Genomic DNA, 23,115 nt, shown 5'->3' with positions numbered 1-23,115 from the left:
TCTCTCGTGAGCCTGTCCCACCTGGGAAGTCACTAGAGACTGTTATCACCCTTGGGGCTCATGAGGAATCAGGGGCCTTACCCCAGGCCGCTTAGATACCAAAGAAGATCTGGGACTGAATTCAGAGCTCCCTAGAAAAGCAGTTATCCATTCTATTTGTCTGTCTCTCTAACTCTCATATTTATCCATGGCTATTTCTGTCTCGCTTCCAGATCTCCTCCCTATAACGCATCAGGTAACTTATGTTTAAATAATTAAAGTTCCCTGACAGTTAGTTGGCGAACCAAATCAGGTGAAAAAGCTTGAAAGTGAAGTTGCCCACTGAGAATTTACCAGATAGTATAGCCTGCAGTATTCTCTGGCCAATCCTTATCACAAATCCAGTAATGAGAAATGTGATTTTTGCAGGATAGCCAGAGAAAATATCTCTTGCTCTAAATACTACAAAGTTAACTCTTAGATTAAGCCAGAACATTAGGGACTCTGATAAGCCTCTATTTGATTTCACTAAATTGTAAAACATGTGACATCGTTAACCTGCACTGAAAATTAATATAAAAAAGTATACTTTTAAAGTTCTAAAGCAAATTTTAAAGTTTCTAAATATTATAAACTAATTCTTTTTTTTTTTTTTTTAGAGAATAGTTTTTTTCTTTTTTTTTCAACGTTTATTTATTTTTGGGACAGAGAGAGACAGAGCACGAACAGGGGAGGGGCAGAGAGAGAGAGGGAGACACAGAATCGGAAACAGGCTCCAGGCTCCGAGCCATTAGCCCAGAGCCTGACGCGGGGCTCGAACTCACGGACCGCGAGATCGTGACCTGGCTGAAGTCGGACGCTTAACCGACTGCGCCACCCAGGCGCCCCATAAACTAATTCTTAAAATGCCCAAAGCACTACTTCATTCCTTTGAAACAGTGTAAAGGAATGTCAGATATTTTTAAATAACTCCATGATACTATCAGAATTTGCACGGATTATATCCTGCAACTCTGTCCCATAACTCTTCCCATTAGTTTTCTCGTAAGAATTTTTGAAAATTTTATTAATTTCTACAGAAAATATGGAAATTATAGTGGGTATAAATCTCAATCCATAAGCACAAGTATTAAAGGAATATAATGATTTTCTAAATTTCTGCTTCTGTTTTGAGCTCTCATCTCACAGGGAAACAGTCTTAATTCTTTGACTTAATTCTTTTCCCTCACTCACTCTGGGTGCCATTGTTCCAGAAACTTATGTAGTGCCAAAGATGGGGAATAGGAGTCACAACCTGGTTCCAACTCTCAAGTGCACCCAATTTACAGTGCAGATGCCCACCATTCCAGTCAGCACGCCTCTCTGCTCCTGTCTGACATCCCAGGCACCGGAATCTTTGCAAGGCTGCCTAGGACCCACACACCTAGATATACTTTGAAGCTATTTCTTTTTTAAGGTTTTTTCTACCATCCTCCTTTGTTCCAACCCCTCTCAAAATCTCTGTTCATTCACCACTTCCCTTCTCCTTAGTCAGGACAATATTTTTCAAGTCTCACTACAATTTCAGACAGACAGCTTGTCTACCCACTCTCTATTCTAGAATTTAATCTCTTAGAAACAGAAGCCAGAAAGTCTTTCAGACTACATCTGCTTTCTAACATGCAACATCTGTCCTTTGAGGAATGGATGAGCAGAGGGTGACCACTAGCTTGAATGGGCAAGGGAAAAGCAGAAGAGTAAAAATATAGGTAAATACCTGATATATTATCTGGCCACACTTTTATTTGTTGGTATTTACCTAGGTTCTCAGATATCTTTCTTAAATAATTCTGTGTCTATTATTGTCATCCTTACTGAAATAGGTTGGTAAACTGACTTTTACTTCTAACCGCACTTTCCTCAATTGAGTATTTCCCTCTACTGTGGCCTATGTTCCCTTAATACCAAGGATCCAGGGACCTGAAAATATAAACTAACACTGACCCACAAAATCAGGACATCTGATCATCTTCGCCAAGGAAATTGGGAATAGCAACATCCTCTAATCATTTATCGATTTATCATATATGTGGGCAGGACTTTATACAGAACAATGTTTATGCAGCATTATTTATTTTAGCAAAAAATTGGAAACAACCTAAATGTTCAGTAATAGAGAATTATTTAAATAGAGTAAGATCACAGGGTAAAATTCTATGCAGCTGTTAAATGTCAAATTATAAAATATGTGATGATATAGGAAAATATTCACAGTAAAAATAATAAACCCAGATAACCTATGCAATTACAACTTTATAAAGTACATATTTGAATACAGCCTATAGAAAAAGGCTGGAAAGTTCCTCACCTAGATGTTAAAAAGGATCCCTGTGTGATGGTATTAGGAGAATTATTAATGATAATTATTTTCTTTCCATATTTTAAAACATCTCTACACTGTGTATATATTGTTTTCATAATCAGAGAAATAATGTTATTTGAAAGACAAAAAGCATTGACTGAGCTTCTTATTTGTGCCCCATCTACATGCTATACCTCAGCAAAAGGATTTTTAAACATAAATGAGAGCAGAGATCTTCAACAACAAGAATAAGAAAGAAAAGAAACATCTGCTGAGATCATCTCTGCCCTGGTTAGGTTTCCTTGCTCACCAAAGAAATGTTTTGCAATAATTAAATTTCTTGGCTATCCCGTAGAAAATACACTATCTTGGTTTTTTTTTTTTAATTCTCAGATATTAATATGCTTAGTAAAAGCATTTTGCAAATCATGTGTACACTAATTGCTGATCCAAAGAGGAGATTGTAGTGTAAGGGTACTGCCTCACCACAGTTGACTACAGAACCAGGAAGTAACTTGAATATGTCATACAGGCTTCCAATGCCCTGGTTCGCAGGTTAAGTGAGTCATCAGGAACTGATTGCGTAAAATTCTGGTCTGACTACTTGTCCTGGACTTCATAACTCCTGATTCCACCCTTTGTCTCCAGGCTCTGCTCTGGCTGTCTGACAGCCGCACCTACTCATACAGGCTTGCAGATTAGATGAGGCAGAACAATGGTACTTAGAAGGAGGAATGGAACTTGACCCAGTCATGCCTGGGGAAGAATAATGAATGTGAAGGATAAGAACCCACCCGTCATTACTGAATCAGGGCCTGATTTCAACCTACAGCCACTCTGCTTTTCTTTGTATATCTGAATCAGTTATCTTAAGCTCCATTCAGAGTTTTAAAGTGGTTTGCTTCATTCAAAGATGTCATCTTCTGCTATCTTCTGTTTGTTTTGAGTATTGCTTTGTAACTAGAATGGTATAAGGAGGATGGTTTCTATCTTTGGGCTGAGAACTGTAACCTAGTTAATGTTCTTTTAAGCAACTCTGACAGTCAAAATTACATCCTGAGTCTCTAGCTCTAGGTGACCTTCAATTAACATTAGTTTAACCTCCAGGATTTTAATCATCCTCAATTCATTCACCCCCTGTATTCAACTATTTACTGAATGCCTGGAATGTGTAAAACACTGTGTGAGGCACTAAGGATAAAACTGTGAGCAAAACAGATATGGTCCCTGCCTAAGAAGCTTATGGCTTAGACAGTACAGACCAAACACACAAAAGCGAAATAAACAATCGAAAACAACAGAAAAAGCAAAACAGGCAATTCTAAAACACTGTGGCAAAAGCTCTGATAGAGAAATTACAAAGCGCTACAGGAGTATGCAGCAGAGACACAAAGATGTCAGAGGTGGGTTGGAGGGATGGGATGGGAAATAACATTTCAGCGAGGCCTTCCTTGTATTAGTTTTCTAGGGCTGCCAGAACAAAGGCACCCACAGACTGGGTGCCTTAACCAACAGAAATTTGTTTTCTCACAATTCTGGAGGCTAGAAATCTGAGATCAAGGTGTCAGCAGGGTTGCTTTCTACTGAGGCCTCCCACCTTGGCTTTTCTATGGTCATCTTCTCTTTGTCTTTCCATGGCCTGTATATTTGTGTCCTAAGTTCCTTTTCTTGTAAGGACACCAGGCATATTGGGTTAGGGCCCACCCTAGTGACCTCATTTTAACTTAATCATACATCTTTAAAGGCCCTATCTTTCAATACAGTCATATTCTGAGGTACTAGAAATTAGAGCTTCAACATATGAATGGGGAGATACATAATTTAGTCCATAACAGGCCTGATAAAGAAGAATCAGGCAAATGGAAGCATAGAGAAGGCATGAGCAAAGAAGCAAAGAATAAGGCACCCTAGGAGAATTTTGCAAGAACCAAATCAGAAAGGTCCTTTTTAAAAAAAATTTTTTTAATGTTTATTTCATTTTTGAGAGACAGAGCACAAGTGGGGAAGGAGCGGAGAGAGAGGGAGACACAGAATCCGAAGCAGGCTTCAGGCTCTGAGCTGGCAGCACAGAGCCCGATGCAGGGCTCGAACTCAGAGACTGTGAGATCATGACCTGAGCTGAAGTCAGACGCTCAACCGACTGAGCCACCCAGGCGCCCCAGAAAGGTCTTATAAGGGGCACCTGGATGTCTCAGTAGGTTAAACCTCTAACTCTTGATTTCATCGCAGGTCATGATCCCAGGGTCATGGGATCGAGCCCCACGTGTTTCCACACTGAGCATGGAGCCTGCTTGGGATGCTCTTTCTCTCTTCCTCTGTCCCTCTCTCTCATTTGTGCTCTCTCTCTCTCTCTCTCTCTCTCTCTCTCTCTCTCTCAAGTAAATAAACTTTTTAAAAAAATTTAAAGTTCTTACAAGCCATGTTAAAGAGTGAGAATTATATCCTGAGAACAATAAAATGCTATCAAAGGATTTTAACTAAGGAAACAATATATTCAGATTTGCTTTTTTTTTGTTGTTAATGTTTATTTTTGAGAGAGAGACAGAGAGAGAACAAGTGTGCACACAGGGCAGGGGCAGAGAGAGAGGAGGACACAGGATCCCAAGCAGACTCTGCACTAAAAGCTGAGACCCTGACAGGGGATGAAATTTACAAACCTTGAGATTATGACCAGAGTCGAAATCAGACGCTTAGCTGACTGTGTCACCCAGGTGCCCCACATTTGCTTTTTGGAAAACATATTTGGCTGTTGTGTAAGAATGGAGCATAGGCAAAGAGGGGAGAGTATGCGTGAAGAGAAGCACAGTCAAAGGAGGAGACAGGGGAAGCCACTGCAATTATTCAAGAGAGACATAATCAAGGCCTGAATGAGGGTGGTGCAATCCCAATGGAAAGCAGTAGATGGAGTCCATTGTAACTGACAGGAGGTGGTGAGTACTTGATAAGGGGGCTGAGAGTGAGCAAAGAAAGTGGAGGGTGACACCCATCTTTCTGACTTGGGAAATGGGAGGACCAAGTCATGGGACACAGAAAGATAAGAACCAGAAGATGGAGGAAGTCATCAGAAGTAGACCCTGCAATCAAGAGACCATCCAGCATTACTCACCCAATATCTCCACTAAGGACCCACTTTACATAAGGAAAAAAAGAAGAAAAAAATACTTAGGTACCCAGCCTGGTTTGGTTATAATGATGAGACTTTTTAATCTCATTAACCTCAAATATTAAAAATTAATCCAAAAATACAAATGCATTCTTCTAATCTGTTTTCTTTCCTTCATCTCTTTTTATATTTCTAGATCCTTCAAGATGCAGCTGAGGATGCAAAATGTAAGGACGGTTGCTAGGATATCTGGAAATGAAAATGCAACTAGCTTCCATTTATAGAACATTATACATATGCCAGACACTGAGTGAAATACTCTACATACATTTTCTATTTAATCCTCACAGCCCTGTGAAGTGGTTGTTGTTGCTACATTTCACAGACAATGAAACTGGTCCTCAAAAAGGTGAAGTCACATGTCCACATTCTTGAACCCAGCCATCTCTAACTTGAAAACCCATTGTATTACTTCCTAGGCTTTCTACCTCCAGTGAGCCCTCCTTTGAAAACGTGGGTGAATTTAAATTCATCCCATAAAAGCCTTCTCCCCCTTTATGCACATTTTTACTGAAAATAAGAAAGTATCCTTAGTAAAAACATCCTGCAAACGTGAGCTCCATTTTAGAAGGTAGTATGAATAGGGACACCTGGGTGGCTCAGTCGGTTAAGTGGCTGACTTTGCCTCAGGTCGTGATCTCTCTGTTTGTGGGTTCGAGCTCCGCATCATGCACTGTGCTGACAGCTCAGAGCCTGGAGCCTGCTTCAGATTCTGTATCTCCCTCTCTCTACCCCTCCCCTGTTCACACTCTGTCTCCATCTTTCAAAAATAAGTAAATGTTAAAAAAAAATTTTTTTTTTTGAAGAATATGCTGTGAATAACATCCCTGGAATTGTGTAACCTAGAAGCCTCATACCTGTACCAGCTTAGATCAAACTACTAGGCCTTAAGCCTAAATTCAGACCAGGCATACAGACTGCCAAACAACTAATTTATAAGAACATATTAGATGAATGACTGATCAAACTGTCGAAACATCTGGACCAGCCCTTGGCCAGCAGTGCAGAGAATCTGAAGCCCAGCGACTTGTCAAGGGGTATAACATTTACCTCCTGGCTGCCCATCTGTAAGAAACGTTTATGGAAGAATATCTACAAGAGATTCAATGAATCTAGTATTCTAGATACTTTAGATGTTATCTTTGAATTAAGTAACTCAAGGAATTTTCATGCTGATCATGCTACTTGAAACTGCTTTTTCTGGACTAGCCAGTATATAGAAAACAGGATATCTAAGTCTTCTGGAACTTGCATTTACCATAGGGATGTGTTGAAGACAGCTCTGTCACTGCTTTACATATCTCCTCTTTGTGGGACCATGGAAGAAATGTCTATCAGGGAATAGCTGTGCTTATCAAAAGAAACTAGTTTGTTTTATTTTTTTTCTTCTCCATGAATTATTGACCTAATTTTATTTCCCTCTTTGCTTTGGCTCCAAGGACCTTAAAATCCAAATCTGTAACTTGCCTCTGGCAACTAACCCTACCTTAGAAAAGCCAGCACTTAGTGTAATAACTTCACCTCGGCTTCATTTTTTTTCTTCTTACTCTTATTTCCCTTCTCTCCTCCATTCCCAATAGCCTCAATTACATTTGGTCATATTGTTGCTGTGTTTGAAGCACCTAGGCATGCTGATTCAAATCCTTTTAAACATACTGCAAGGTAAAAAATAGATAATCAGTTCAAGACACAATGTTAAAGGCTGTGATTAGGGTTGTGTGAATTATATTTAAACCTAGATATGTGGCGGCACCTGGGTAGTCTAGCCGGTTAAGCGTCTGACCTTCACTTAGCTCAAGATCTCATGGGTCGTGAGTTCAAGCCCCACATTGGGCCCAATGCTGTCAGCACACAGCCCACTTTGGATCCTCTGTTCGCCTGTCTCTCTGCCTCTCTCTCTCTCTCTCTCTCTCTCTCTCTCTCTCTCTCTCCCCCCCCCAAATAAATAAATAATAACCTTTTTTAAAAATGCCACATATGTAAAGAAATATAATGAAGGCCAAATAAGGGCTCTCTTTGCTTGTCAAACCCCACTTTAATTGTTTCACAGGTCTCTCAATTCTGGCCAGCTCCCTGGCTTGTCCTCAGTTGCTGCCCAAGACAGAGGCTGCCAAGGCTTTGGCTACCCAACATTGGCAGGGGTGCCCTGCTTTTCTTGCCAGTAAACTCGTGTCTCTGGAGCACAGCTATTTTGCATGAAAAAACAGAAAATATTTTTCAACTTATCTGGAAAATATAAGCCCAGCTTATCTGTATAAAGAAAAGGAAAAATGGAAAAGAAAAGGAAAATGTTACCCTTACCATTCTTGCATATGTGAAATTGTGTTCTATCATTAGAGAGACATGAATAGGCAGATGGACATCAGAAGGTGTTAAAACCCGCCAGCCACGCGGTTGACTGGGTTTTTCTTTATATGGGATTCTTAAGAAAAGGCCATTCAAACTGGTAGTTAAATTTAGTGTCAGTCCTGTGATTAACAAGCACTGCGAATCCAAAGTGATCCTCAGTTTCCTTTCTTGCAAAGCAGAGAACTTGAACAAGACATATTCAGCCAGCAACCTTCAAGGACTCCAGAAGTCTACAGTGACCAGTAGCCCCCTTTTCCCAATCAGAAAGTGGCGAGACCTATGGACTTGCTCACCCATTTGTGCGGCAGCTGCTCTGTTTGACAGTCTAGGAGATACGCTGGGTAACAGCCAAGACAGCAGTCTCTGTCATGGAAGAGATTACAATCAGATCATGGAGAGGATAAGTGGAACGTAAGTGCAGTAAGTGAGGTAACAGGAATATGCAATGCAAACCAAGAACGAGGGGGGAAACACAGAGGCTCTGTGTGGCGTGGTTTCGAAGCAGTAGTGAATGCAAACTGATGGAGAAGAAGAAGAACATCCCTGTCAAGGGGCACTGGACGAGCAAGAGCATGGAGGTGAAAATGAGAATGAGGAAGAGGTATGAGAGACATGAAGAAGACCCAGCTGCAAGGAAGTTCTGAAAGAGAAGGCTGGCTCAGGAATAACCCTGAGTACTCGAGTGCTATTCTCATATTCTTAAGAATTTAGAATGCTCTTGATAAATGATGGGAAGTTCCCAAGATGGAGCAACATTTTTTTAAGTGTATGAGAAAGAGTTTGGCTTTCAGAAGGTGCTAGAAGGGGAGGATCCAACCAGGAAGTGTCAGCAATAATGTGGTAAGGGTGTGATGAAAGCTTGGCTGGAGTGGCACCTGGGAAACAGCAAGGGAGGGTGAATTTGAGAGACCTTGTGAAATCATAACTGCCAGTGTATTAGAGTAGTTCCTAGCAACATTGCCCCTGGGTTTCTGTGCAATGAGCCTTGAAGTTAGAGTTTTCTAGCCTCTCAGAAGAATTACACCAAGACCTCATTTACTGAGTTTAGTGTAAGGTTTGTATTGCTAATATTCTATTTCAGTCTTTAGAAAGCCCTTGATAAAAATATGGATTTTCCAAATATCAATGAATGTATACATCCAATGAATGTAAAATAAGAGACGTTTTAAAGCTTAACTGCCCTCTCTTCTTTCCCAGGGTGGCTGGATCCATGCAAAGGAAAAGGAACACTGGAAAGGTTAAAATGGTATAGTGTAAGCCCCAACAGTAGGTTTGTCTTTTCTTTTCTTTTTTTTTATGTTTATTTCTTTATTTTGATAGAGAGAGAGAGAGAGAACATGCAAGCAGGGAAGGGGCAGAGAGAGAGAGGGAGAGATAATCCCAAGACTCTGCATTATCAGTGCAGAACCTGATATGGAGCTTGATCTCACAAACTGTAAGATCAGGAACTGAGCCGAAATCAAGAGTCGCTTAACCAACTGAACCACCAAGGCGCCCCGGGTTTTTCTTTTTGGTAATGCAAGTGCCTGACAGAAGCTTTGATTGCCTGGGCATCCACTTCAAAGATGGCTATCTTGAATAAACGCATTGCCAACCATGGGACTAGATAAGGAACCAGGCCACTCTCCTATCCCCTACCCCCACCAAGTCTCTTCTGTTTTAGAGATCTTGGTTGGTTTTCAACAACTGAGCATTTGGGCCATTTATTTTTTCTCTTTCGGCACTTTAAATTCCTGCTCTTCTGTTTTAAATTCACCAGTAAATAATGATCCTGCAAAACCTCACTCTCAACTTTAATAAACGCAGAACTCCAGGCCCGTGCTTGCTCTCTCTCATGCCCCCCTCTCTCTCTGTCTCTCCACCTGTGACCTTACTGTGTGGCCCCATGTGTGCCATGTAATTTCCAGAACATGTAAATAGTATAGTTTTTTCCCACAAGTTTCCTGATGGTTATTACCGAGGGTGTCTTGCAATCGTAATAAGAACCACAGAGCTGAAAACAAACAAACAAACAAACCACACACTGGTTATCTATAGGGCACAAAAAACAAATGGAAATGACACAGAAGTCAAAGGGACTCCACAGGTTGTGGAGAAATATTGATCAGTTAGGCTTTTGATAGATGATGTGATAGTGCTATGACCATCATCTGTCCCCTTTTGATTAAAGAGCTCCACCTGCCCCAGGCACAGAATTCTCAACTACATTTGGGGACATGGCACTGGACTAGTAAGTACTTGGCACATTACAGGTCCCCCACTGGATGCTCACAACAGGAACTCAGAAGCTATGCCTGTAACTTGATATGAATGCCACACGTTACTAACATTTGCTTAACTCTTTCCATGGGCTGTTTTCATTTGTTTCTCTCTTTGTAAAAATGGCCTCCATCTAGCAGTGAAACTGCTCTTCCAGATTTCCAACTTTTTCACCTCCCTACCGCATCTATAAACTTACGACACCAACATTGTAAGTTGCTAGGCCTCTAAATTTAATGCACATAAGAATCATCTAGGGAGCTTCTTTAAAATGCAGATTCTAGGGGCGCCGGGGTGGCTCAGTAGGTTATGCATCTGACTTTGGCTCAGGTCATGATCTCACAGTTTGTGAGTTCAAGCTCCTTGTCTGGCTCTGTGTTGACAGCTCAGAGCCTGGAGCCTCCTTCAGATTCTGTGTCTCCCTCTCTCTCTCTCTGCCCTTCCCCCACTCATGCTGTCCCTATCTCTCATAAACTTAAAAAAAATTTTTTAATAAAAAAATAAAAAATAATAAGATGCAGATTCTAGGGTTCACTCCCCATGGCATTTTAATTTAATAAATATGGGATAGGGCTCAGGAAGCATCCCAGGGGATTATGGTACAGGTGGTCCTCAGATCATATGTTGGGAAGCACTGCTAAGTTGAACTCAGCAACACAATCCACAAAGGCAAACTCAAAAATAACATTTCCCAGAACCCTTTGAGAGCATGGCCCTCTGCTTATGCATGAGTCAATTTTTCCCAGGATATAAACTGACACAAAGTCATGTTGGGAGATGCCTGTGATCCCAGTGTGTGTTTGGGCGGGGACAGAATTTTCTCACTATGAAGAGGTGCAGCAACATCAATTGCTTAATATTACTCCACCCTGGCACTTATTCTTAGTCATAAAAATTGGCTGAGCCAACTCCAGTATTGCCAGTTCATTTGAAGAGTATCCACAGTGGGTAGACCCCTAACATTCTCTTCCCTCTCCACTCAAAGGGCAAACGTGCAACCCACAACTCGTAGACCAGGCTACTGAGCAAAAGTTGGAATGATCTCTGAAGTCATGTAAGCTCTTCTGCATTGTTTTGAGAATACCTAAAAGCCACTGGGGTTGTTGAGACCACAAGTTCTTTTACCCTGTGGAGAAGGAGGAGAATGATTGCTACTACACTCACTTGTGAACTGAGAAAAACTATAGGTTCTTGAAAGATTTATTCTTGAAGGATGACAACCTTGTTGTTTCTACAACCCTCCAATCTATGTTCCCAATGCCACCTAGTGTCCTGGCACCAAGAAGGGTGGCCTGGGCCAGCGTGACACCCAGACTTGTTAGCTGTAAGTATGTTATTCCCACCTGCAGTCTCAGAGCACCCAAATAAGCCTCTCTGAAGTTAGCTAAGTCAAGCACCATAAAAGCAGATATGGGTTAAAAGCTACCTTATATCCCCACCCCAGCCTTCCCTACTCCTAGTGCATATCCATCCCTAATCCACTGCCTGCAAGGTACTAACCTCTAATTCATGAAGTTCAGAATGCACCTTTTGGAGATGTGATGCACATGCTATGAAGGCACATACATGAGTGGTGTCTTTCCAAAATGTCAGCTTTATTTTAAAAAGGTTTATTTAGTCATAAAGCAAGGTTAACATAATTACAAAGCAGGTTCAGGATTCTAAACTCAATGACATTTCACCAATATGTTTAACTTGGCTTCTTACATGTCATACAAAGCAAAGCACAAGACAAGTCACACAACAAACAAGATAGAACAGGGGTCGGAAGTTAACAAACCAAACACAAAGTCAGTCTGTGAGCACACAGTTGAGATAAGGCCTTGGTCAGCTCTGGTCAGCTTTCAGCACTTATTGCTTATTATGTTCAAGCAATGGAAGATCTCTGTTCCCTTTGAAGATCAACCAGGCAGAGCCTTCAGTGGCAGCTGCCTTTTTGAAGTGGTCAAGGAGGGGTCAGTGTCTGAGGAGTCTGACAGTTTGCTGCAAAAATCCTCTTTTTAAAGGGATTTAATTGGTCTTGGCCTTTGCAGACCTCCTCTGATTCTGCTGGTTATCAATTCTGAGTGTGTCATCAGCTGGTTCTGGTCTCAGCAATATCTGGTATTAACTGCTATACCCTTAGCCGCTTGAGTCATTGTCTGACACAGGCTCCTGCTTGATCTGAGTGACTCCATCTTGCTCCCTACAGGGGATCTCCTTTGGGGGCCTCACTCTCTGCTCATTACTGGCAGCCACTATCAATGGAAAGCCAAAGCCCTCTGTGGCCAGAACTTTTTTTTCTTTGCTTTGTCCTGGCTAAAAGTTTTGTTACCTTTTGAAACGGAAAGATTTTTCTTGCAGTTTCAAGAATTTTCCATGGGCAGAGATGTCAGGGATGACCAGGAAATTCCAGGAAACTAGAATGCCATGAATCCAATAATTAGGATATGATAGGCTAAGAAATGCATTTCATATGTACCTTCTACTTTTAAAAGAATAACTATTAGCTCAATTAGTGATAATCATTTAACATCATACTTAATGGTGAGAAGCTGAAAGCTTTCCCTCTGAGATCAGGAATAAGACAAGATTGCTCATTCTTACCACTTTTATTCAATATAGTAGTAGAAGTCCTAGCCAAAGAAATTAGGCAAAAAATAAAAGGCATCCAAATTGGAATAGAAGTAAAATTGTCTCTATTTGCAGATGATATGATATATAGAGAAAACTGTAAAGATCCTATCAAAAAATTGTGTTCCAACTAATAAACAAATTCAGAAAAGTTGCATGATTTAACATCAATACACAAAAATCAGTTGCATTTCTATACACAAACAACCAATCTTCAGAAAGAAATAAGAAAACAATCACATTTACAATGGCATCAAACAGAATAGAATTCTTAGGTATTGGTTTAACCAAAGAAGTAAAAGATCTACATTCTGGGGGCACCTGAGTGGCTCAGTAAGTTGAGCATCTGACTATTGATTTCGGCTCAGGTCATGATCTCATGGTTGTGAGATCAAGCCCCGTCCAGCATGGAGCCTGATTAAGAATCTCTCTCTCTCTCTCTCTCCCTCTGCCTCCGCTTCTCTCCTGCTCACTCACATGTGCACTCTCTCTCTCTCTCAAAAAAAAAAAAAAAAAAAAAAAAAAGATCTGCACACTGACAACTATAAAATATTGATAAAAGTAATTGAAGAAGACCCAAATAACTGGAAAGATATCTTGTGTTCATGGACTGGAAGAATTAATATTGTTAAAATGCCCCATACCATCCAAAGTAACCTACAGAGTCAATGCAATCCCTATCAATATTCCAATCGCATTTTTCACAGACTTTTTTTAATCCTAAAGTTCATACGGAACCACAAAAGACCATGAATAGCCAAAGCAATCTTGAAAAAGAAGAACAAAGCCGGAAGATCATACTTCCTAATTTAAAACTATATTGCAAAGCTAATAATCAAAACAGTATGGTATTGGCAAAAAAACAGACACACAGATCAATGGAATAGAGAGCTCAGAAATAAATCCATGCATATATGGTCAATAAATTTTTTTAAGTTTTTACTTAAATTCCAGTTATTTAACATACAGTGTGATATTAGTTTCAGGTGTACATGGCCAATTAATTTTTGACAAAGAAGCAAAAATATACAATGGAGAAAGAATAGTCTCTTCAAAAATGGTGCTGGAAAAAACTGTAGAATCACATGAAAGGAATGAAACTGGACCCTTATCTCACACTATGTATAAAAATCAATACAAAATCGGTTAAAGACTTGAACATCAGACCTGAAACTGTAAAACTTCTAAAAGAAAACATAAGGGGTAAACTCCTTGACACTGGTCTTACTGATGATTTTTTTGGATTTCACACCAAAAGGAAAGGTTTAAAAAAAAAGCAAAAATAAACAAGTGAGACTACATCAAACTAAAAAGCTTCTGCACAGCAAAGGAAACCATTATCAAAACCTATGGAATGGGAGAAAATATTTGCAAACTGCACATCTGATAATGAGCTAATATCCATAATATACAAGGAACTCATACAACTCAATAACAAAATAATAATAATAATAACCCAATTACAAAATGGGCAAAGGACCTGAATAACCATTTTTCCAAGGAAGACATACAAATAGACAACAGATACTTAAAAAAGTATTCCAAGATCACAAATCATGAGAGAAATGCAAGCCAAAACTACAATGAGATATCATCTTACACCAGTTAGGATATCTACTATCAAAAAGACAAGAGAGGTGCCTGGATGGCTCAGTCAGTAGAACATGCAACTCTTGATCTTGGGATTATGAGTTCAAGCTCCACGTTGGGCATAGAGCTTACTTAAAACAACAACAGCAACAACAACAACAACAGCAAAAAAAACACTTCTGTAAAAAGACAAGATATACTATAGAATATCATTCAGCCATAAAAAAAGAAGGAAATCCTCCTATTTGCAATAAAATGGATGGACTTTGAGGGCATTATGCTAAGTGAACTAAGTCATACAGAAAGGCAATGTATGTGGAATCTGGAAAAAAAATGGAACTCATAGAAACAGAGAGTAAATTGATGGTTGCTAGGGATGAGGGCAATGAGTGAAAGTAGTTAAAAGGTAAAAACTTCCAGTTAAAGATTAATAAGTGCTGGGAATATAATGCACATCATGGCGACTATAGATAATAATATTGTGTTGTATATATGAAAGTTGCTAAGAGAATACATGTTTAAAGTTCTGACCACACAAAAAGGTAACTATGTGAGGTGATGGTTGTGTTAACCTTATTGTGATAATCATTTCGAATCTGTACATATGTGAAATCATCACACCTTAAACTTACACCATTTACATGTCAATAATGTCTCAATAAAAGTGAGAGAAAACAAGATAAGAGATAACAAATGCTGGCTAGGATGTGAAGGAAAGGGAACCCTGAAGAATTGGTAGAAATACAAACTGGTATAGCCACTGTGGAAAACAGTAGGAGGTTCCTCAAGAAATTAAAAATAGAACTACCTCATCATTCTGTAAACCAACTTCTGGATATATATCCAAACAAAACAAATCACTACCTCAAAGAGATACCTGTGTTCCCATGTTCATTGCAGCAATATTCATAATAGCCAAAGTATGGAAACAATCTAAGCGTCTGTTGACAGATGAATGGATAAAGAAAATGTGAATACACACACACACACACACACACACACACACACACGCATACACACATACATATATACACACACAAGTGCAAACACATGCACATTACTCAACCTTAAAAAAGAAGGAAATGTGGGGGGTGCCTAGGTGGCTCCGTTGGTTAAGAAGGAAATCTGGCCATTTGTGGCAATATGGATGAATCTGGAGGGCATTGTGCCAAACGAAATGAGCCAGGCAGAGAAAGACAAATACTATACGGTATCACTTATACGTGGAATCTAAAAACAAAAAGAAAGAAAGAAAGAAAAGTCTAACTCATAGAAACAGAGTAAAATTATGGTTGCCAGAGGCTGGGGGGTGGGGAAATAGGGAGAGGCTGGTAAAAGGGTACAAATTTTCAAGTATAATATGAATAAGATCTGAGGATCTAATGAATAACATGGTGACTATAGTTGATAATTCTGTGTTGCATAACTGAAATTTGCTAAAGGAGTAAAACTTAAGTGTTTTCACACACACAAAGGTAACCATGTGAGGGATGGATTGATAGATGTGTTCATTAACTCTGAGAATTCTTTCACAATGTATATGTACATTGAATAATCACAATATTCTATCACAATGTATATGTACATCAAAACATCCCAATGTACTCTTTAAATATATTACATTTTTGCCAACAATACCTCAACAAAGCTGAAAGAACCATTAAAGAAGATTTAATGTAGATGCTTACCAATCACTAAATTGTATTTTTTTGTTATTTTTTTTAATATGAAATTTACTGACAAATTGGTTTCCATACAACACCCAGTGCTCATCCCAAAAGGTGCCCTCCTCAATACCCATCACCCACCCTCCCCTCCCTCCCACCCCCCATCACTAAATTGTATATTTAAATAGACTTTACAATCTAGAGAACATTTAAGTAAATAAAAACACCTGGGGACAATTAAATACATTCTTTCTTAAGTTTTCAACTCTTCTCTAAAATTATTTAATGTGGAGCACCTAGGTGGCTCAGTCAGTTAAGCATCTGACTTTGGCTCAGGTCATGATCTCACAGCTCATGAGTTCGAGCCCCGAGTCAGGCTCTGTGCTGACAGCTCAGAGCCTAGAGCCTGCTTCAGATTCTGTGTCTCTGTCTCCCTCTGCCCCTCCCCCGCTCATGCTCTGTCTCTCTCTCTCTCTCAAAAATAAACAAACACTAAAAAAATAATAAAACGAAATTATTTAATGCAACATTGTTTTTTCCATAATGTAAACTACTGAGCAACTTCTGCCAACTTTAGATTGTTGGAATGAATAGAAATGGGTCCCCGGGAAAGGATTGAGGAAGAAGAGACACTTGGGTCTAACAAAGTCAGAACAAGTTTTTGAAGCAAGGAAACACTGGCTTTAATATGTAAAAAAGGGAGGTGGTCACCAAACTGATATGATCAACAGATCTACTTCTCAAAATGTGTTTGCTCTTCCCATGCATAAAAATTCACCATTATATTTCATATTCATATTTCAAAGCACTTACTTCAGCCAAAATGTCAATATCCATGGATGATTTTTGTTAGTCATCTATACTTTTTTGTGCAAGATTTGCAGATTCTTTTGCAAGAGTAAGTTTTAATAGATAAGGAAAATAGATGAGTATAGTAACATTTAAGGGGACTAGGGAAGGGATGGAAATCTGACAGCCTCACAATTTTGGCTTTGGCACTTCCTAAGTCTACATAACCAGTTACAGTGTGGCATTTAATGCCTTTACCAAGAGCACACCTATATATACAATAGAACATTGTTCTTAGGCTCAGGGGAAGAACAAATTTAACAACAATATACCATTTCCTTCCACATGTCTTACTCTTTGGATCTAGACTTCCTTGGCAAGATACCTGATATTCATTGCCTTTCCCCTTTCTCTTGGCTTACCAGGCCCTGAGGGGGAAAGGCACTTAAAATAAGTGCATAGACCCACATTTATGTAGTCAACTTACATTCGACCAAGGTATTGATAAAATTCAATGTGAAAGAAAGATGAATTTTTTTTCCCATTAAGTGGTATTGGAACAACAAGCTATCTGTAAAGAAAAACAAAGGAAACTTGACCTCCCTCACATACTATACAAAAATAAATTTGAGATGAATCATACACCTAAATGTAAAAGCTAAAACGTAAAGTGTCTAAAAGAAAATATAAGAAGATATCTTCCTGAGTATTAATGTAGGTGAATATTTTTAAAACATGTCATGGGAAGGACACCTGAATGGCTCAGTCTGTTGAACATTGGACTCTTGATTTCGGTTCAAGTCATGTTCCCAGGGTCACAGGATCAAGTCCTGCCTCTAGCTCTGCACTGAGTGTGGAGACTGTTTAAGATTCTCTCTCTCCCTCAGTCCTTTCCCTCTCTCTCTCTCTTTCTCTCTTTCACTAAAATTTAAAACAACAACAAAAAAAAAACATGTCATAGGCAATAACTATGACAAAAATGAACTTAATCAAAACTAAAAGCTTCTGCTCATCAAAACATACCCATTATGAATATAAAAAGACAAGCTACAGACTGGGAGAAAATTCACTATCTAAAAAGGAGTGGGGGGGGGGGCAAGACTTAAATAGGCACTTCATGAAAGAAAATATCCAAATGATTCTTACACCACACACAAAAATAAATTCAAAATGGATGAAAGACCTAAATGTGAGACAGGAAACCATAGAAATCCTAGAAGAAAGGGCAGGCAGTAACCTCTTTGACATCAGCCATAGCAACTTTTTTTCTAGATAATGTCTCCTGAGGCACGAGAAACAAAAGCAAAAATGAGCTATCAGGACCACATCAAAACAAAAAGCTTCTGCACAGAAAGGAAACAGTCAACAAAACTAAAAGGTAACCTAAAGAATGTGAGATATTGCAAATGTCTTATCCAATAAAAGGTTAGTATTCAAAATGTATAAAGAATTTATACAGCTCAACACTCAAAAAACACATAATCCAATTAAAAATGGACAGAAGACATGAACAGACATTACTCCAAAGAAGACATACAGAGATGGCCAACAGATACATGAAAAGATGTGCATCATCTCTTGCCATCAGGGAAATGCAAATCAAAACTGCAATGAGGTATCACTTCACACATGTCAGAATGGCTAAAATCAGTAACATAAAAACAATTGTTGGCAAGGATGTGGAGAAAAAGGAACCCTCATGCACTGTTGGTGGGAATGCAAACTGTTATAGCCACTGTGGAAAACAATAGGGAGATTCCTCAAAAAGCTAAAAATAGAACTACTCTACAATCCAGTAATGGCACTACTGGGTATTTGCCCAATAAATAGAATACAAAAGCACGAATTCAAAGAAATACACGCACCCTTATGTTTAGAGCAGCATTATTTACAATTGCCAAGATATGGAAGCACCCCAAGTGTCCACTGATTGATTAATGGATAAAGAAGATAGATATAGATATAGATAGATATATAGATATACATGGATATTATTCAGCCATACAAAGGAATGAAATCTTGCCATTTACAATGACGTAGATGGAGCTAGAGATTATAATGCTAAGTGAAATAAGTCAGTCATAGAAAGACAAATACCATATGATTTCACTCATATGTATAATTTAAGAAACAAAACAAATGAGCAAAGGGAAAAGAGAGACAAATCAAGAAAGGCTCTTAATTATTGAGAACAAACTGATGGTTACCAGAAGGGAGATGGAGGTGGGATGGGTGAAATAGGAGATGGGGATTAAGGAGCGCACTTGTTGTGATGAGCACAACACTGTGTTAAAATCACAGTGAGATGCACTATACCCACAGGAATGGCTAAAATTTAGAAGACTAGCATAACAATACCAAATTTTAAAGTGGATGGAGCAATCAGAACTCTCATGAATTGTTGATGGAGTTTAAAATGGTACAACCATACTGGAAATTGTTTGGCAGTTTCTAATAAAGTTAAACATACACCTTCCTTCTATCCCAGGATTTCATTTCCACTCCTAGCTATATACCCAAAAGAAATGACTTGCTTAATGTAGATTTATTCAAAACAGCCAAAAACTAGAAACAACCCAAATGCCCATCAGTAGAATAAACAAACATGGCATATTCAGGCAATGGAATATCATACAGCAATAAAACAGGAACAAACTATTTGATAAAAGCAACAACATGGGTAAATAGTAAAAACATTTTGCTGAGCAAAAGAAACCAAATGCAGAAGAATATCTATAGTTTGAGTACATTATATGAAGTTTAAAAACTGGAAAACCACTGGTTGAGTAAACTGCAGTGACTGGGAAGGGATATCAGGGAACTTTCTAGGATGATGGAAATATTCCATAATATTATATGGGTGTATACAACTGTAAAAATTTAAGCACATATTATTGAGCTGTGCACTGAAAATGTATGCATTTTGCCACATGTAAATTATGTTTCAATTTTTAAAAAAAAGGGAAAAAAAGAGTCCCACATGGAATCCCAAATATATGCAATCCAGATGGGAACTGGGGACTCTCCAGCGAAAGAGATCCAGTTTGGAGAAGAGGAAACTCTATGTCTGCCCAAGAGTTTGGCTGAGCCCTATGGGTTCACCCTCTTGATTCCCTTCTGTCCATTCTATTTTGCTACACAGCAATCCAGGCATGAAACTCTGACAATGAGCTCTACCTCAAAAGCAAACAAACAAAAAAATCCACTTCTGCCAAGAATTTTGCAAGTTTAGTCAACTTTTTGCAGGTTTGAGGTTCAAAGTCACAGAGAGTAGTCTCGTCATAAAACATGGGTCCTGACACCTGGCTGGCTGAACTGTCTCCTTTTCTCTGTGAATATAGAATAAAAACTGCTTTTCTCAAGCCACGATATCAGTCAATGCCCAGACCACAGGGTCACAGCTTTCTCCCTAAAAGGCCTGGACAAGGAAATTTTTTTGTAAGAATAGAGCACTCCTCCTGAAAGGAATTCTGGGAGGTACAGAACTCCCTCTTCTCTGTGCATAGCTACACCACTCTGCTTGAAGCAAAGAACAGAGGCAAAGCCATTATGGATAGTTAACTACTCTTTCCTCCTCCCACATTTCCACTCACCCTCACCTCCAGGCTCCAGAAAAACTCCGAGAAACCTTTAGAGTGCCTTGAGGGCAATTTGAAAACCACTACACTAGCTCTGGGGGAGGAAAGATTGACAAAAGCTGAGTTTGAGAAAGGGGCCATTTGCCCTGTATACGGCATTGGAGTAGAGAGCTGCAAGAGCAGAGATTCTAGTTACATGAGTATTGATGGAACTGGATGGTTTGAGGTCTGTTATGGTCGCCGGCAGCCAGCCACCAACTGCCTCAACAGCCCATGTGCATTTCTTCTTATTTTTTTTTTTGTTTATTTATTTATTTTTGGGAGAGAGAGCACATGCAAGCACAAGCAGGGGAGGTACAGAAAGAGAGGGAGACAGAGAACCCCAGGCAGGCTTCATGCTGTTAGCACAGATGTCCCATGTGAGGCTCTAACTCAGAAACTATGAGATCATGATCTGAGCCAAAACCAAGAGTCCAACGCTTAACCAACTGAGCCACCCAGGCGCTCCCCATGTGCATTTCTAACATAAAAATATCCACTGGGCAGGGGCTGCTGGCCACCAACTCCTCTCTCTCCATTGAGGCTTCCTCATCTTCCTCCTGATGCTTCCTTCCACTGTCCCAGCCCCTCCTCCAGGTCTACCCTGCTTAGATTTTATTTTATTTTTTCCATTTTCAAGTTTTTATTTAAATTCTAGTTAGTTAATATATATGGTAAAATTGGTTTCAGATGTAGAATTTAGTGATGCATCACTAACATATAACACTCAGTGCTCATCACAAGTACCCTTCTTAATGCTCATCACCCATTTAGCCCATCCCCTCGTACCTCCCTCCATCAACCTCAGTTTGTTCTAAATAGTTAAGAATTTCTTAGGTTTCCTGCCCTCTCTCTTTATCCCCTTCTCCAATATCCATCTATTTTGCTTTTTAAATTCCACATGAGTGTATCCTGCTTAGATTTTAGTGGCAGGACTGATATGACCTCCCTCAGTCCCAGCAGAGGCCAACCCCTTCTTGAAGGCTGGTTCTGCAATTCTCTGCAGGGTCCTTGTCTAGCCCTAATGATGACAAGGGAAGCCTGAGCTTCAAAGTTCTGTGAACAGTATGAGAAACTTATTCTTATCTTTTATGAAAAGTAACTACTTATTTTATGAAAAATAACTGGGTTTGTCGAACAAGCCTTAATCCTATTAAGTTCATCAGAAAATTGTTTACGTATGTTATCAAGACAGCTAATTTCTTCTTAGAAAGAGATTATAAATTATATCACATAAAAAGGTTCTGTCCTAGACCATTTTTGAAAAATAATTATAGGGGCGCCTGGGTGGCGCAGTCGGTTAAGCGTCCGACTTCAGCCAGGTCACGATCTCGCGGTCCGGGAGTTCGAGCCCCGCGTCAGGCTCTGGGCTGACGGCTCGGAGCCTGGAGCCTGTTTCCGATTCTGTGTCTCCCTCTCTCTTTGCCCCTCCCCCGTTCATGCTCTGTCTCTCTCTGTCCCAAAAATAAATAAACGTTGAAAAAAAAAATTAAAAAAAAAAAAAAAAGAAAAATAATTATATTTCATAGTAGTTAACATCTGGTTACTATGGAAGAGATTTTTGTGCTTCTTAGCAAAGTAACAAGACAGAAGTTTAAATTATTGGTGACATACTGAGATGGAATCAATTCAAATTAAGCAAGATCTTCATGTACCCAGCACTACTTATGGTTTTTTGCCCCAAAGATCATTGATATTTTAATGTTCCCCAGCCTTCTCTAGTTTCTCATCTTTACTGAGCTGGCAATGTCCAGTCTAGCATTTTTTTTTCACAAGACGCTTTATGAAATATGATTGAAAATTAAATTTCTATAAGGCCACTGAAATATCAGGGTTCATTATTTGTGATTTCTGCATTACATTAGCAATCCTTTGATTAAGTTATTTTGCTAAGTCTTCATTCTCCCCAGGATTTTCCTGGAAAAGGGGGAGAGGTGGTTTTCTTTTCTCTGTTGTATCTTTATATATTTTTAGTATTGACCAACTTGTTTAAACATGCTCTTGTTCCTGTATATCCAAATTCTATTAATGGTATAATTATCTTCCTGGTCATCCAAATAAAACCATCATCAGCCACGGACTCCCTTTTTCTTATCCTTGACTTCCTCCTAATACTGTTTTTATAAATTGTCATACCCATTCCTCTCCAATCCATTTGACACAACATTGGATCAGGATTAACTTTTCATTGTTCCTTTGTGATAACTCACTAATCAGTCTTTCTATCTTTAGGATCTTGTCCTCCAATACAGCCTACAGCTTGCTTCCAATTTTCTTTCTAAAGTACACATAGTTTCTGTATAACTCAAGATTTTTAGTGACCTCTGTTACCTAACAACTAAAGTATAAAATCTTTCACCTGTTTTCCATGACCTGTCCTCAATCAGCCTTACCTCCTACTTTTCCCCTAACCTGAGGATAGCCAGGAGTAGTAACTAGGTTTTTAAAATCATTTTTAAGGCAACATGTTGACGCAGTGGTAGCTGAAACTCTAATGAAAAACATTAGAGGAAGCAGTATAAAAGCAAGACCAAAAGACATATAAACAAGGTGTTTAAAAGGTAGTGCTTTTTTACTTCGGCCTTTTTCAGGTGTAATTTACATACAATATAGTCCACACATTTTAAATGTACAATTTGACGAATTTTCCAAATTGTATACCGTTGCATAACCACCACCACAATCCAGATATAGAACAGTTCCTTTTCCTGAAAATATTTCCTTGTGCCCCTTTGCAGTAGATCCTTT

Source organism: Lynx canadensis, chromosome C2, assembly GCF_007474595.2.
Source record: "Lynx canadensis isolate LIC74 chromosome C2, mLynCan4.pri.v2, whole genome shotgun sequence".
Lineage (NCBI taxonomy): Eukaryota > Metazoa > Chordata > Mammalia > Carnivora > Felidae > Lynx > Lynx canadensis.
This window is presented reverse-complemented; position numbering follows the sequence as displayed.